The sequence below is a fragment of the Piliocolobus tephrosceles genome, chromosome 7 (assembly GCF_002776525.5).
Source record: "Piliocolobus tephrosceles isolate RC106 chromosome 7, ASM277652v3, whole genome shotgun sequence".
Lineage (NCBI taxonomy): Eukaryota > Metazoa > Chordata > Mammalia > Primates > Cercopithecidae > Piliocolobus > Piliocolobus tephrosceles.
Window position 1 is genome coordinate 53,999,942 of NC_045440.1, and position 17,161 is coordinate 54,017,102.

At 39.2% G+C, this 17,161-nt stretch overlaps 1 pseudogene; it reads right to left on the reverse strand.

Moving 5' to 3' along the window:
* Positions 1 to 10,165: 10,165 nt before the first annotated feature.
* LOC111521092 lies at positions 10,166 to 10,410 on the reverse strand (annotated as a pseudogene).
* Positions 10,411 to 17,161: the final 6,751 nt, after the last annotated feature.

Genomic DNA, 17,161 nt, shown 5'->3' on the forward strand with positions numbered 1-17,161 from the left:
CCCTACTGTGAAATGCTGTCCACGACTAGCGCACTGGGGAAGGCTGTGTGGAATTACAGGGAGAGTGCTTTAAAAGGGAGGCGGCCAGTGAACACTGTTCTTCAGAATTTTTAAGGTGAAAGGAACTTATGTAATACCTTCAAGGACTAGCAGGTCAAAGAAAGGTGATTGAGTAACTACAGGTATAGTGTGCTAGACTATGTTCCAGTGGGAGAATACATCATGCTAAATTCATGGGCACAATGGAATAAAATCAGCCAAAGAATCCTATAAGGGATGTTTTTTTCCTTAATGATTCGCTGTGAAACCTTCTGGTTTTATGAAATGAATCCACCAAATCCTCCAAACTATGAGAGCTAGTACCATGTAGTGCCAGGGAAACTAAGGAAGTCCTTTTGGGAGAATAGGAACATACATCTAAATACCTTGGCATTTTGGTTAATTATTGTGATTTCCCGGGGAATAGTCACAAGATGATATTCTCATATCCACATATTCTATAAACCTTGTGCCTTACAAAATATTATGCCCCTCACCACTAAGGAGTCCAGCAAGCAGTTGTTTCTATACATGAAATGTGCTTAAGATTTCACATCCCTGGAGCTTAAGATGAAAGGAGAAGAGATATATGACAAGGCTCAACATTGTAGTTATATAGGATGAATAAGTCTGGAGATCTAATGTACACTCCCCGGACTATGGTTAATACTTTTGTACACTAATAACTTGCTAAGAGAGTAGATATTAGGTACTCTTACCACAAAGAAACAGAAAGGTAACTACAGTATATGAGATGATGAGTGTGTTAATTTGCTTAATGTAGAAATCGCTTTGCCATGTGTGTCTATCAAGATAAGTATATCAAAATATTATGTTTTAGTTGTACACCTTAAACATATACAACAAAAAGAGGAAATACAGTTTGACTGAAGAGCAGAAGCCCAGAACTATTGTGGTGTGTTTGCATTGACAAAACCAACAATTTCTTTATTACAGTGATCTACTTTGCTATAAAATTGCTCTGGGCAAAACTAAAGTTCATTAAAAGAAAATAGTTTGGAAAAATCTCTCATCAGATAATCATTCAGATCATTTAGTGGGCTTGTGCTTTTAACAAGGAACAGAAGATTTCTCCCAAGAAAGATTTTCTCAGAAAAAGAAGATTGCTTTTTCATGGATGATGATGTTATTAAGAAAATGTTTAGTTTTCAAGAATGAAAACCTTGGAGTTAACAACAACCCTTTGAAGTCTAGCTCAGAAAATATCTGGATTTTGATTCAACATTTGGCAAAAATATCTGACATACGGATCTAACCAGACATTGCCAGACATAGCTCAATATTGTGTGATTACAGTTGCTGAACTCACTTCCTTCTTTAGGTCACACCGACTTGAAGTGTAGTTTCTTTCCAAAAGGCAATAATGGGCTCTCAACAGACTTCATAAAACAAAGACAACAAAAAGTCTTAATTTGGTCAAACTCTTTCTCCATCCAGTTTTGTTCCCTTGCTGGCAAGGAGATGTGATCCTTTGGAGGAGAAGAAGCGTTCTGGTTTTTGGAATTTTCCACCTTTTTGCACTGGTTTTTCCTCATCCTCTTGAATATATTTACCTTTGGTCTTTGATGCTGGTGATCTTTCGATGGGGTTTTTGTGTGGACATCCTTTTTGTTGATGTTGATGCAATTCCTTTTTTTTGGTTAGTTTTCCTTCTGACAGTTAGGCCCCTCTGCTACAGGTCTGCTGGAGTTTGCTGGAGGACCACTCCAGACCCTGTTTGCCTGGGTGTCACCAGCAGAGGCTGCAGAACAACAAAGATTGCTGTCTGTTCTTTCTTCAGGAAGCTTCATCCCAGATGGGCACCCACCAGATACCAGCCAGACCTCTCCTGAATGAGGTGTCTGTCAACCCCTGCTGGGAGGTGACTCTCAGTCAGGAGGCATAGGGGCCAGGGACCCACTTGAGGAGGCAGTCTGTCCGTTAGCAGAGGTAGGCTTCAGAAAGTGGGTAATAACAAACTCCTCTGAGCTAAAGGAGCATGCTCCAACCCAATACAAGGAAGTTAAGAACCTTGAAAAAAGGTTAGAGGAATGCTAAATAGAATAACCAGTTTAGAGAAGAACATAAATAACCTGATGGAACTGAAAAACACAACAAGGGAACTTCATGAAGCATACACAAGTATCAAGAGCTAAATCGATCAAATAGAATAAAGGATATCAGAGATTGAAGATCAACTTAATGAAATAAAGTGTGAAGACAAGATTAGAGAAAAAAGAATAAAAAGGAACAAAGCCTCCAAGAAATATGGGACTATGTGAAAAGATGAAACCTACGTTTGATTGGTGTACCTGAAAGTCACAGGGAGAATGGAACCAAGTTGGAAATCACTCTTCAGGATATTTTCCAGGAGAACTTCCACAACCTAGCAAGACAGGACTGCATTCAAATTCAGGAAATACAGAGAACACCACAAAAATACTCCTTGAAAAGAGCAACCCCAAGACACATAATCGTCAGATTCACCAAGGTTGAAATGGAAAAAATGTTAAGGGCAGCCAGGGAGAGAGTTCAGATTACCCACAAAGGGAAGCCCATCAGACAAACAATGGATCTCTCTGCAGAAACTCTACAAGCCAGAAGAGAGTGGGGGCCAATATTTAACATTCTTAAAATAATTTTCAACCCAGAATTTCATATCCAGCCCACTAAGCTTCATAAGTGAAGGAGAAATTAAATCCTTTACAGACAAGCAAATGCTGAGAGATATTGTCATCACCAGACCTGCCTTTCAAGAACTCCTGAAGGAAGCACTAAATATGGAAAGGAAAAACTGGTACCAGTCACGGCAAAAACCTATCAAATTGTAAAGACCATAAACACTTTGTAGAAACTGCATCAACTCATGGGCAAAATAACCAGCTAGCATCCTAATGACAGGATCAAATTCACAGATAACAATATTAGCCTTAAATGTAAATGGGCTAAATGCCCCTGTTAAAAGACACAGACTGGTAAACTGGATAAAGAGTCAAAACTCATCAGTGTGCTGTATTCAGGAGATCCATCTAATGTGCAAAGACACACATAGGCTCAAAATAAAGGGATGGAGGAATATATACGAAGCAAATGGAAGCAAAAAAGAAGCAGGGGTTGCAATTCTAGTCTCTGATCAAACAGACTTTAACAGAGATCAAAAAGAGACAAAGAAGGGCATTACATAATAGTAAAGTGATCAATGCAACAAGAAGAGATAATTGTCCTAAATATATATACACCCAATACAGGAGTACCCAGATTCATAAAGCAAATTCCTAGAGACCTACAAAGAGACTCAGACTCTCACACAATAATAGTTAGAGACTTTAATACACCACTGTCAATAGTAGATCAATAAGACAGAATATTAACAAGGATATTCAGGACTTGAACTCAGCTCTGATCCAAGTGGACCTAATAGACATCTACAGAACTCTCCACCCCTAATCAATAGAATATACATTCTTCTCAGCACCACATAGCACTTACTTTAAAATTGACCACATAATTGGAAGTAAAACACTCCTCAGCCAATGGAAAGAATGGAAATCATAACAAACAGTCTCTCAGACCACAGTGCAATCAAATGAAAAGTCAGGATTAAGAAAGTCACTCAAAACCCCGCAACTACATGAAAAATGAACAGCCTGCTCCTGAATGACTACTGGGTAAAGAATGAAATTAAGGCAGAAATAAAAAAGTTCTTTGAAACCAATGAAAACAAAGACACAATGTACGAGAATCTCTGGGACACAGCTAAAGCTGTGTTTAGAGAGAAACTTATAGCACTAAATGCCCACAGGAAAATGTGGGAAAGATCTAAAATTGGCAACCTAATATCACAATTAAAAGAACTAGAGAAGCAAGAGCAAACAAATTCAAAAGCTAGCTGATGACAACAAATAACTAAGATCAGAGCAGAACTGAAGGAGATAGAGACATAAAAAACCCTTCAAAAAATCAATGAATCCAGGAGATGGTTTTTTGAAAAGATCAACAGAACAGATAAACCACTAGCCTGACTAATAAAGAAGAAAAGAGAGAAGAATCAAATAGACACAGTACAAAGTGATAAAGGGGATATCAACACTGATCCCACAGAAATACAAACTACCATCAGAGAATATTATAAACACCTCTATGTAAATAAACTAGAAAATCTAGAAGAAATGGATAAATTCCTAGACTCATACTCCTTCCCAAGACTAAACCAGGAAGAAATCAAATCCCTGAGTAGACCAATAATAAGTTCTGAAATTGAAGCAGTAATTAATAGCCTACTAACCGAATAAAGCCCAGGACCAGATGGATTCACAGCCAAATTCTACCAGAGGTATAAAGAGGAGCTGGTACTATTCTTTCTGAAACTATTCCAAACAATAGAAAAGAGGTAATCCTCCCTAACTCAGTTTCTGAGGTCACCATCATCCTGATACCAAAACCTGGCAGAGATACAATAAAAAAAGAAAATTTCAGGCCAATATTCCTCATGAACATTGATGCAAAAATCCTCAATAAAATACTGGCAAACCAAATCCACTAGAACATCAAAAGCTTATCCACCATCAATTCGGCTTCATTCCTGGGATGCAAGGCTGGTTCAACATACACAAATCAATAAACATATTCCATCACATAAACAAAACCAATGACAAAAACCAAATGATTATCTCAATAGATGCAGAAAAGGCTTTTGATACAATTCAACACCCTTTCATGCTAAAAGCTCTCAATAAACTATGTATTGATGGAACGTATCCCAAAATAATAAGAGCTATTTATGACAAACCCACAGCCAATATCATACCAAAAGGGCAAAAACTGGAACCATTCCCTTTGAAAACCAGAACAAGACAAGGATGCCCTCTATCAACACTCTTGTTCAACATAATATTTGAAGTTCTGGCCAAGGCAATCAGGCAGGAGAAGGAAATCAAGGGTATTCAAATAGGAAGAGAGGAAGTCAAATTGCCTTGGTTTGCAGATGACATGATTGTATATTTAGAAAACTTCATCATCTCAGTCCCAAATTTCCTAAAGCTGATAAGCAACTTCAGCAAAGTCTCAGGATACAAAATCAATGTGTAAAAATTACAAGCATTCCTAACACTAAAAATAGACAAAAAGAGAGCCAAATCATGAGTGAACTCCATTCACAATTTCTACAAAGAAAATGAAATACCTAGGAATACAGCTTACAAGGGATGTGAAGGACCTCTTCAAGGAGAACTACAAACCACTGCTCAAGGAAATAAAAGAGGACACAGACAAATGGAAAAACATTCCATTCTCATGGATAGGAAGAATCAATATCATGAAAATGGCCATATTGCATGGTGATTTATAGACTCAATGCTATCCCCATCAAGCCACCATTGACTTTCTTCATAGAATTAGAAAATATTAATTTAAATTCCCTATGGAACCATAAAAAAAAAGCCTGTATATAAGACAATCCTAAGCAAAAAGAACAAAGCTGGAGGCATCATACTACTTGAATTCAAACTATACTGCAAGGCTACAGTAACCAAAACAGAATGTTACTGGTACAAAAACAGATTTGTAGACCAATGGAACAAAACAGAGGCCTCAGAAATAATGCCACACATCTAAAACCACTTGATCTTTGACAAGCCTGACAAAAACTCTCAATGTGGAAAGGATTCCTTACTTAATAAAAGGTATTGGGAAAACTGGCTAGCCATATGCAGAAAACTGAAACTGGGTCCCTTCCTTATACCTTATACAAAAATTAACTTAAGATGGATTAAAGACTTAAACATAAGACCTAAAACCATAAAAACTCTAGAAGAAACCCTAGGCAATACCATTCAGAACATAGGCATAGGCAAAGACTTCATGACTAAAACACCAAAAGCAATGGCAACAAAAGCCAAAATTGACAAATGGGATCTAATTAAACTAAAAAGCTTCTGCACAGCAAAAGAAACTATCATCAGAGTGAATAGGCAACTTGCAGAGTGGGAGAAAATTTTTGCAATCTATCCATCTGACAAAGAGCTAACACAGAATCTACAAGGAACTTAAACAAGTCTACTAGAAAGAAACAAACAACCTCATCAAAAAGTGGGCAAAGTATATGAACAGACACTTTCATGTTTATGTGAACAACAAACATGAAAAAAAGCTCATCATCGCTGATAATTAGAGAAGTGCAAATCAAAACCACAATGAGATATCATCCTATGTCAGTTAGAATGATGATCATTAAAAAGTCAGGAAACAACATGCTGGAGAGGATGTGGAAAATTAGGAATGCTTTTACACTGTTGGTGGGAATGTAAATTAGTTGAATCATTGTAGAAGACAGGGTGGTGATTCCTAAAGAAATACCATTTGACCCAGCAATCCAATTACTGGGTATATACCCAAAGGATTATAAATCATTGTATTATAAAGACACACGTAAATATATGTTTATTGCAGCACTCTTCATAATAGCAAAGACTTGGAACCAACCCAAATCCCCATCAGTGATAGACTGGATAAAGAAAGTATGGCACATATACAACATGGAATACTATGCAGCCATAAAAAAGATGAGTTTATGTCCTTTGCAGGGGCACGGATGAAGCTGGAAACCATGATTCTCAGCAAACTAACACAGGAACAGAAAACCAAACACCACATGTTCTCACTCATAAGTGGGTGTTGAACAATGAGAACATGTGGACACAGGGAGGGAAACATCACACACTAGGGCCTGTCAGGGGGAGGGGGGCTAGGGGAAGGATAGTATTAGAAGAAATACCTGGTGTACTTGATGGGTTGATGGGTGCAGCAACCACCATGGCAAGTTTATACCTGTGTAACAAACCTGCACTTTCTGTGCATGTATCCCAGAACTTTAAGTATAATAAAAATAAATAAATAATTCCAATGTTAAAGAAAAAAGTCTTAATTTGGGATAGGAAAATGTCCTGATTTTACCTGCAAATCATTTTTTAATCAATTATAGCTAACATTTGTATTGAGCTCATTTGTTTACAAATCATTTCAATATCAATCATATCATCGCTATATAGCCATCCTGAGACGTAGTTCTTAGTTTTAGGTTTCTAGGTGAGGAAAACAGGACTAAATTAAGGTTATTCAATTAGTAAGCAGTTTAGAGCACAGGTCTGTTGCTGTCAGAGCACCATGCATTTGCTACTTTACATCAGTCATTTATTCATTTTCGATAAACATTCATTGGACACATAAAAGAATACAAGAGACATGTCTTGCTCAAAACTTTATCAGATCTTTCTGTACAATTAGTTTGAATTTTCTTAGTCAAAATCCTCCATAAGTGACCCAAAATATCTCTAAACTAAACGATAACCTGTAAATATGGCATTATAGTTCCAGGGCTGGTTTTTCTAAGAAAAATAATGGAAATAAATACAATAAGTCAGTGCTATGTAATACAGTCTAGATTCATAAGATGAGTTGGAGTGAGAAATGGAATCAAAGGAGTCCTAGGGACTGAGACATTTGAGTAGGGGAAAACATGAAGAGAAGAGCAGGAAACGTGTAAGGGATCTGAGGATTTGCAGGTTCAAAATGGGTTTTTCTACCTGGATCTAGGTCTGGTAAAAATAAATAAAAGTGACTACTTTCTGTGAGTTTGGCACCTAATTTGAAATTTTAAGTGGAGGCAGAAAAATTCAGGGCATGTGGTTGATAGAGACATGCAGTTGACTCTCCAGAGTTGAATTAAATATTGAACCCATGAACTAGTTGGTTGAACTTTTGGAATTTCTCCATGGTCTTTAGACTCACAGAAGTCAATATATTGGGGCATGGAACTTTTCTTGTTTGTGATTTTAGCATGTTTAAAAATTTAAACACAGGCTAACGTTCTAGAATTGTTTGTCCTCAGAATTTAAGTGTGCATTTTCTGATGCTAAAATGAATCCAAGAAGAACCACTCCGTTACATTCTATTTTTTAACTTATTTGAGAAGTATCTTTTGAGCACCTGCAAGGCACTTTGCAGCTTCTATGGAAAAATAATGATGAATATGACCTTAGTTGTTAAGTGTTGCTTATTAACCTTGAAAATATAAATGTGAAGTACATGTGTAACACAAGACTGTTAACTGAAATTACTTGAGGTTTAAATTTCTATACCTAATCTTGGATGTCTTCCTTAGGGTAAAATAAGCATATTTAATATTCAAACTACAGTGTTAAATATTTCAGTTTAAGTACTTTTCTCCAAATTCTGTTAATTCAGCACAATGCTCATCCCTGAGGATACGCAGACAGGTAAAATTTCCTCTTGTTAATAAGTTCATTAAGACCCAGAGCCATGGTTATTAACACCAACTATACTACAGTGGTTTCTGTGGCACCTTTGAAATACAAGGACTTCTCACTTTAACCCTTAGTGTTGGTTTGGCACAGGACTCAGTATCTATTACTTTTATGCCCTGTGGAGGATTCTGATACCCAGCCAATGAAAAAAATCACTAGGCTTATGAACATTCTTTGCTTATCACCTCTTCCTTTATTTTTCTGAAGGTCATTTATATGCAATTTCTCATAAAACTAAATATGCACCTTCACTATAACCCAGCAGTTTTACTCCTAGGTAGTCACTCAAAACAAGTAAAGACATATGCCCACAAAAGGACTTGTGCAAGAGTGTTTATGACACTTTATTCATAATAGCTCTTGTGTCCAACAACAGGAAAGTGATGGTGGGGACCCTCTGATACACTCATATAATGGAATACAACTCATTAATTAAAAGGACTGAATTATTGATGCATGCAATAAGACTAAATCTCTAAAACATTATGCTAAATAAAAGAAACCCCACACAACATAATGGTATTTTAATATTTAATACGGTATGATAGTATTTATATTACATTCTAGAGCAGACACAACTAATTTATGGTAGAAATAATCACAACAGTCATTGTGTTCAGTGAGGACAATAAGGCCAGTGAGTGTTGGTTGTTGGGAAGGCAAGAGGGGACTTTTAACGTAATCATGATAATCTATTTATTAATAGGTGTTTGGTCATTCTATTAGTCTATTTTCATGCTGCTGATAAAGGCATACCTCACAATGGGTAGGTAATTTATAAGGAAAAAGAGGTTTAATTGACTCACAGTTCCACGTGGCTAGGGAGGCCTCACGATCATGGCAGACGGTGAAAGGCACGTCTTACATGGCAACAGCGAGAGAGAATGAGAACTAAGAAAAAGGGGGTTTCCCCTTATAAAACCATCAGATCTCATGAGACTTATTCACTACCTTGAGAACAGTATGGGGGAAACCGCCTCTGTGATTCAATTATCTCCCACGAGGTCCCTCCCACCACACATGGGAATTATGGGAGCTACAATTCAAGATGAGATTTGGGTGGGGACACAGCCAAACCCTATCAGTCATACTGGTGCATACATTTATCAAAACTCATAAAATACTACACTTAAGATTTATGTATTGGATTTTTTTGTAATATTTGTTCAAAAGAAACAAGTTTAAACAAATCTTAAACACCTGATGATACGCACATTGAAGTATTTAGCGGGAAAATGTACCAAAGCAACAAGCAACTTACTTTGAATAAATGAAGTGTACTGATGGATAGAGAGCAAGATGGATGGATAGGTAGATAGGAATGTGATAAAGCAAACAGAATAAAGTGTAAAAGTAGGATCTATGTGGTAGATAGTGCAGAGTTTACTATAACATTTTTTCAACTTTTTTGTGTATTTGAAAGTTTACATGATAGAATGTTAGGAAAAACATTAGAAGTGTGCATATAATGTTCAAAGTGAGTACTTTATCCATGATAACTCATTGATTTTGCATAAATCTTGTGATGGCTAGAGACTAGCTGTACACCAAACCAAGTCTTCTTCTTCCTGATTACACAGCTACTTTCTTTTCTTTCTTTGTTTTTTTTTTTTTTTTTTTGCCACAAAGTGTGTTTTATTTTCATTATTCATACAAATAATTTTCTATAATATTCCAGGGCAAACTGGGGAATTTGGCAGTCCAATTGGGGGGATCCCTTCAGAGACCCAGAGGCCGGTGGCATCAGCGCAGAGTGCCCAGGTTCACAGTGCAGCTTGTGGCCCATGTCCATCTTACAAGTGGCTCTTCCTCCACGTCACTACTGGGGTCTCGAAGATGACAGGGGTAGGAAATCCTCCAGGATTTTAGGAAATTTCACTCCTCTTCTCCTGCTCAATGGTCTCTTTGGTCGGCAGGGTGTTCTTCTCCTGCGTCTCCATTTTCTTCAGCTTGGCCTTATCGAAGCTGGCAATTTCCCCCATGTCTGGTTTGTCTGCCATTTTCTTAAGACAATCCGTGTAGTCGGGTTCCGAGCCCGGGATCCTGGTGCTCCCACTGGGGTTGCTGCAGCAAGAGACCTACACAGTTATTTTCTAAATAGTCATATGCTTAAATGTGGTCAGGTGACTGACTCTGACCAATGGAATGGGAGTGGAAGGGATGTGCACCATTATCAGGCCTGGCCCATAAAAACCTTTCTCATCTGAGATTGGATGGAAACATAGCCTTGGATACCTTTCTTTGAAGATAGTGGAGCCATACACAGTGAATCTCTTACTCACTGAAGGGATGATGCTTGCCAATCAGAAGTATCAGTTTTGGATTTCTTGTAAAGTAGAAATAGACTTCTAGTTAAATCACAGAAGTCTGTGCTTTATTTATTATAGTAGCCTGTGCACAACTCTACATGCCAGGTCCTGTTAGTATCCTTATTTAACACATGAGGACACAATCCAGGAGTCAGGCCTCGGCTCAGCAGCAACCTTGCCATCCAAACCCAGGCAGTCTGGCTGCAAAGTCCAGGCTCCTGAGGTTTACACTATCTTGCCTCTTTCTTCCTTGCAGGCAGAGATACAAGATCATTGTTTCTCTTTTAAGCAGGTAATATAACCCTGTGACAGTGGGTAATCCTTCAAAATGCACATTTATATTCTTGCGAGCAGACTTTTCTTACTAACGGTTGAGCATGCTGGTTAGCCTCCCTTTCTGCCAGCTGGCAAGCTTCTGAGTACACAATGTCTGGCAAAAGCAGAGGGAGGCAGGAGGGAAGGAAGGCCAGGACATGAATATCAGCATCGCCCACCCTTGTAGACATTCTATCCCCCATTGCTAACTTAAATGATCAAAAAGAGGGGTGCCCCAACCATTGCATAAAGCTCCCTGGTATATTTTCAGCAAGTGTTTCTGCTGGTCCCAAGAATTCACATCCAAATAGAGGAGACTGAGCTCTCTTCCTTACCATTCACCTCATTCTGTTTCATTAGTAGTAGTAATAGCAGAAAGGGGAGCTTATTCACCCTGGATTAATCTTTGAAATAAACCATGTGTATTGATTTACTGAACTCCTGGTCATGAAGCTGGTGCTTACAGGACCCACAATGTAAAAGAGAGAGGTCAGAAGAGGACCTCTGCTATTTCACTGAACTGAGCTCTGGTGGGTTCACCACATCCTGCAAAAGATATGCCTCAAATACAGCATCCGGTCCTCCAGCATGCAGATGCAGGAAGTGGAAATTTTATATATGGAATTATTACCATGGTGTCTTTGGAACTTGTGTGAACCATCACACTCCTAATTGCCAGATGCCATGCAGCTTTGAGTTACATTTAGGAAATTATCAATGCTGCCAAATTCACATTTAAGGAGAATAGCAAGGGGCACAGCAATACCAAGTAGGCTTGCAAAGCAAATGCAAAATCAAATGAAATTCAGCCACAGACCTTTTGTTTTCATATTTGTTGTGGTTTATCAGGTAGCTGAATGTGAAAATAAATCCATGCAGATTCTGTATTTTTTAATGTAGAGCTACAGGTTACAAGTCAGTTAGCTTTTGGCAACATAATGGTGTTTCTGAATATAAATTGTTAACGATCTCTGAGCATCGAAATGATCTGAAATATCTTAGATTTCAAAATAAAATCTTCAACTTTCTCAAGATGATTAATGTCAGAATAGAAATTCAACAAATTCACTCTTTAAATTGAACCTTTAGGGAAAACACTTGCACCCCTAGCCCGAGTGAACCAATTGCATTTTGTCATACTACCCTCAGCTTCTTCCATTTGTAACAGACGTCAGGGTTTGCTTTGCAAATGTTTGTCACCTGAGTCCCCAGAGACCACTACATATGCTCTTGTGTGGCCCTCAGGGCTGCTCTGTACAAGAAAAAGAGTGGACCCCAGACTTTTGGCTCTCTTCTATCACATAATTTCTAAGGAGTCCGAAATTCAGTTAACTACCCAGCTTCCATATAATGTGCCTCCCTAAAATTCATTCCACTTAGAACCTCAGAATGTAAACTTATTTAGAAACAGTATCTTTGTGGATGTAATCTAGTTAAGATGAAGTCACAGTGGAATAGGGTGGGCCCTAACTCCAGTCCTTATAAGAAGAAAAAACAGAAACGAAGACACATGGGAGAAGGCTATGTGATGAACAGGCAGCAACTGGAGCCATGTGCCCATCATTCAGGAAACACCAAGGAACTAGGGAAGATTCAAGGAGAAATTCTTCCTAAGAACCTTCAGAGGGAGACTGGCCCCACTGACACCTTGATTTCAGACTTCCAGTCTCCAAAACTGGGAGACAAACATTTCTGTCCTCTTAAGCCACCCAGTTCGCAGTGCTTCATTACAGCAGCCCTGAGAAACGAATACAGGAAACACTACCTGTTAAAGAGGTAGTGTTTTAAGGATTTGTTCCTAAGTATTTGAAATCAGATCAATGAGAAATGCAAGATGAGTCTTTCCTTGTTTTGTTCAGCCTTCCTCTGAAAGAGAAAAAGGAACAAGTATTTTTTTCTGAGGTCACAGCTACAGACACCAACCAGGCACTGCCAGCCATCTGTCATTCTCAACTATTAAGCTTTAAGGAGCAGAAGCCTTTCCATTGTAAAGAACAGATAGAGAACAAGTCCAGGGCCCCAGGGCCCCTTCTTCTAGCATGATCCTTGCTGTCTTCCAAGATGGCACCTGTTAGACTCTAGATCGGAGATCATCCTCATTGATGAAAGTGTCAAAATACATAAGCATTTCTTTGCACAAAAAGTTTAGAACCAGGCTGCCGAGAGTGAGATTGGCATGCTACTTGTCACATCAATGAGCTTGTACAGGTTGTCTAGCCTTCTGAAGTCTCCATTTCATCTTTTACAAAATGGAAACAATGGCAATGCTTACCTCGGGATTATTTAGAGAGTTAAATAAGTTAAAACCTGAAAAGTGTGTAGTACAATAGTCAGCTCACAAAAGCATTTAAGTGCCCCAGCTAGTACAAACACTCAAAGGGTGATGGACTAATTCCTAGAGGCTGAGAGTGGATTACTTCAGTAGAGAAAAAACCCCTCAGGGCTCAGCTGTGGTGGTGGTGGGGACACATGCATGAGTTGCAACTCCAAGAGACTACCAGATTCTCAAGGTGAAAATCAGAGAGAAAACCCTGCCTGATTTGAGCAAGGGGAAGGAAAGTAATCATTTTGAAATACACTTGGAGCATTTCAGTCTCATTAATAGAGGTAAATCCTCAAGGAAAACTATGTTATTTCCTTAAGGAAAACTTAGACCAACTAAGATGGGTTTTACGAGAGCCTAACCAATGAGGAGGAAGGGAAACACAAAATCTCAGCCCCCTGTTCTCCTCTTATCCCACCTAAGAGGGTGAAAAAAGCATGAGGAAGCATTTGTGAAGATTACATCCCAGGAATATAGGCCCATTAAAAGACTGAGACTAGGTTATAGAACTACAAAACATTTAAGCTTTCCCTATGCCTTACCACTGTACCAATAGAAAACTTTTATAATAAGAGAAGATTACAGCTAAAAATAACTGCAAGACTCAGATTATTTTAGAAGACATCTGTAGGGAAACCAAAGACAAGAGGAGAGTTGAAAACAAGGGCACTAGAAGAAATTTTAGCCTCGGATACCTATAGCAACAGCAAACAGTAAACACAGCCTAACTCCTTCCCAAATAAATATAAAATTGCACACTAAAGGAATATTTACCTCAGTTTCCTTTATACAGTACATCATGTCTGGCTCAAAAACACAAAAACAAAAACTCCGGGCATACTAAAAGGAAAAAACACAGACTAAAGAAGCAAATCAGGCATCAGAATCAGACTCAGATGTGGCAGCAATTTTAGAATTATCAGACTAGGCATTTAAAATAATGGATTGATATGCTAAGGGCTCTCATAGCAAAAGTAGACAACAGGCAAAAGCAAATAGGAAATGTAAACAGAGAGATGGAAACTCTAAGAAAACATAAAACTTAAACTTTAGAAATCAAAAACACTGTAACAGAAATGAAAGACTATCTTTGATGGTCTCATTAGTAGACTTAACACGATTAAAGAAATCAGTGAGCTTGAAGATATGTTAGTAGAAACTTCCCAAATGAAATGGCAAGGAGAAAAAATAATGTGGAGGGCATGCCCAAGATGGCCGAATAGGAACAACTCCAGCCTCCAGCTCCCAACGTGAGCAACACAGAAGACGGGTGATTTCTGCATTTTCAACAGAGGTGCCGGGTACATCTCACTAGGGCATGTTGGACAATTGGTGCTAGTCTGTGAGTGCAGCCCGACCAGCCAGAGCTGAGGCAGGGTGAGGCATCGCCTCGCCTGGGAAGCACAAGGGGGAAGCGAATTCCTTTTCCTCGCCAAAGGAAAATGAGACACGCAACACCTGGAAAATCGGGTAACTCCCACCCTAATACTGCACTTTACCAAGGGTCTCAGCATACAGCACACCAGGAGATTATATCCCACACCTGGCCTGGAGGGTCCCACGCCCATGGAACCTCCTGCATTGCTAGCACAGCAGTCTGAGATCTAACTGCAAGGCCACAGCTAGGCTGGGGGAGGGGTACCTGCCATTGCTGAGGCTTAAGTAGGTAAACAAAGCCGCAGGGAAGCTCGAACTGAGTGGAGCCCACCGCAGCTAAAGAAGCCTGCCTGCCTCTGCAGACTCCACCTCTGGGGACAGGGCATAGCTAAACAAAAAGCAGCAGAAACCTCAGCAGATGTAAATGTCCCTGTCTGACAGCTTTGAAGAGAGCAGTGGTTCTCCCAGCACGGAGGTTGAGTTCTGAGAACGGACAGACAGCCTGCTCAAGTGGGTCCCTGACCCCTGAGTTGCCTAAATGGGAGACATCCCCCACCAGGTGCAAAATGACACCTCACACTCCGCATGGCTGGGTACACCTCTGAGACAAAGCTTCCAGAGCAAGAATCAGACAACAATACTTGCTGTTCAGCAATATGGTATCTTCTGCAGTCTCCTCTGCTGATGCCCAGGCAAACAGTGTCTGGAGTGGACCTCAACCAAACTCCAACAGACCTGCAGCTGAGGGTCAGGGCTGTTAGAATGAAAACCAACAAACAGAAAGGATGCCCACACCAAAACCCCATCACTATGTCACCATCATCAAAGAACAAAGGCAGATAAAACCACAAAGATGGGGAAAAAGCAGTGCAGAAAAGCTGGAAATTCAAAAACTCAGAGTGCATCTCCCCCTCCAAAGGAATGCAGCTCATCACCAGCAACGGAACAAAGTTGGACAGAGAATGACTTTGATGAGTCAAGAGAAGAAGGCTTCAGTCATTCAAACTACTCAGAGTTAAAGGAGGAACTACATAACCAGTGCAAAAAAACTAAAAACCTTGAAAAAAGATTTGATGAATGGCTAAATAGAATAACCAATGTAGAGAAGTCCTTAAAAGAACTGATAGAGATGAAAACCATAACACAAGACCTACGTGACAAATGCACAAGCTTCAGTAACCAACTCAATCTGCAGGAAGAAAGAGTATCAGCGATTGAAGATCAAATGAATGAAATGAAGCGAGAAGAGAAGTGTAGAGAAAAAAGAGTAAAAAGAAATGAACAAAGCATCCAAGAAATATGGGATTATGTGAAAAGACCAAATCTACGTCTGATTGGTGAGCCTGAAAGTGACGGGGAAAATGGAACCAAGTTGGAAAACACTCTGCAGGATATCATCCAGGAGAACTTCCCCAATCTAGTAAGGCAGGCCAACATTCAAATTCAGGAAATACAGAGAATGCCACAAAGATACTCCTCGAGAAGAGCAACTCCAAGACACATAATTGTCAGATTCAGCAAAGTTGAAATGAAGGAAAAACTGTTAAGGGCAGCCAGAGAGAAAGGTCGGATTACACACTAAGGGAAGCCCATCAGACTAACAGCAGATCTCTCAGCAGAAACTTTCCAAGCCAGAAGAGAGTGGGGGCCAATATTCAACATTCTTAAAGAAAAGAATTTTCAACCCAGAATTTCATATCCAGCCAAACTAAATTTCATAAGTAAAGGAGAAATAAAATCTTTACAGACAAGCAAATGCTTAGAGATTTTGTCACCACCAGGCCTGCCCTACAAGAGATCCTGAAGGAAGAACTAAACATGGAAAGGAACAACCGGTACCAGCCATTGCAAAAACATGTCAAAATGTAAAGTCCATCGATGCTAGGAAGAAACTGCATCAACTAGAGAGCAAAATAAGCAGGTAGTATCATAATAATAGGATCAAGTTCACACATAACAATATTAACCTTAAATGTCAATGGACTAAATGGTCCAATGAAAAGACACAGACTGGCAAATTGGATAAAGAGCCAAGACCCATCAATTTGCTGTATTCAGGAGACCCATCTCACATGCAGAGACACACATAGGCTCAAAATAAAGGGATGGAGGAAGATCTACCAAGAAAATGGAAGACAGAAAAAGCAGGGCTTGCAATCCTAGTCTCCAATAAAACAGACTGTAAACCATCAAAGATCAAAAGAGACAAAGAAGGCCATTACATAATGGTAAAGGGATCAATTTATCAGGTAGAGCTAACTATCCTAAATATATATGCACCCAATACGGGAGCACCCAGATTCATAAAGCAAGTCCTTAGAGACTTACAAAGAGACTTAGACTCCCATACAATAATAATGGGAGACTTGAACACTCCACTGTCAACATTAGACAGATCGAGACAGAAAGTTAACAAGGATATCCAGGAATTGAACTCAACTCTGCACCAAGTGGACCTAAGGGACATCTACAGAACT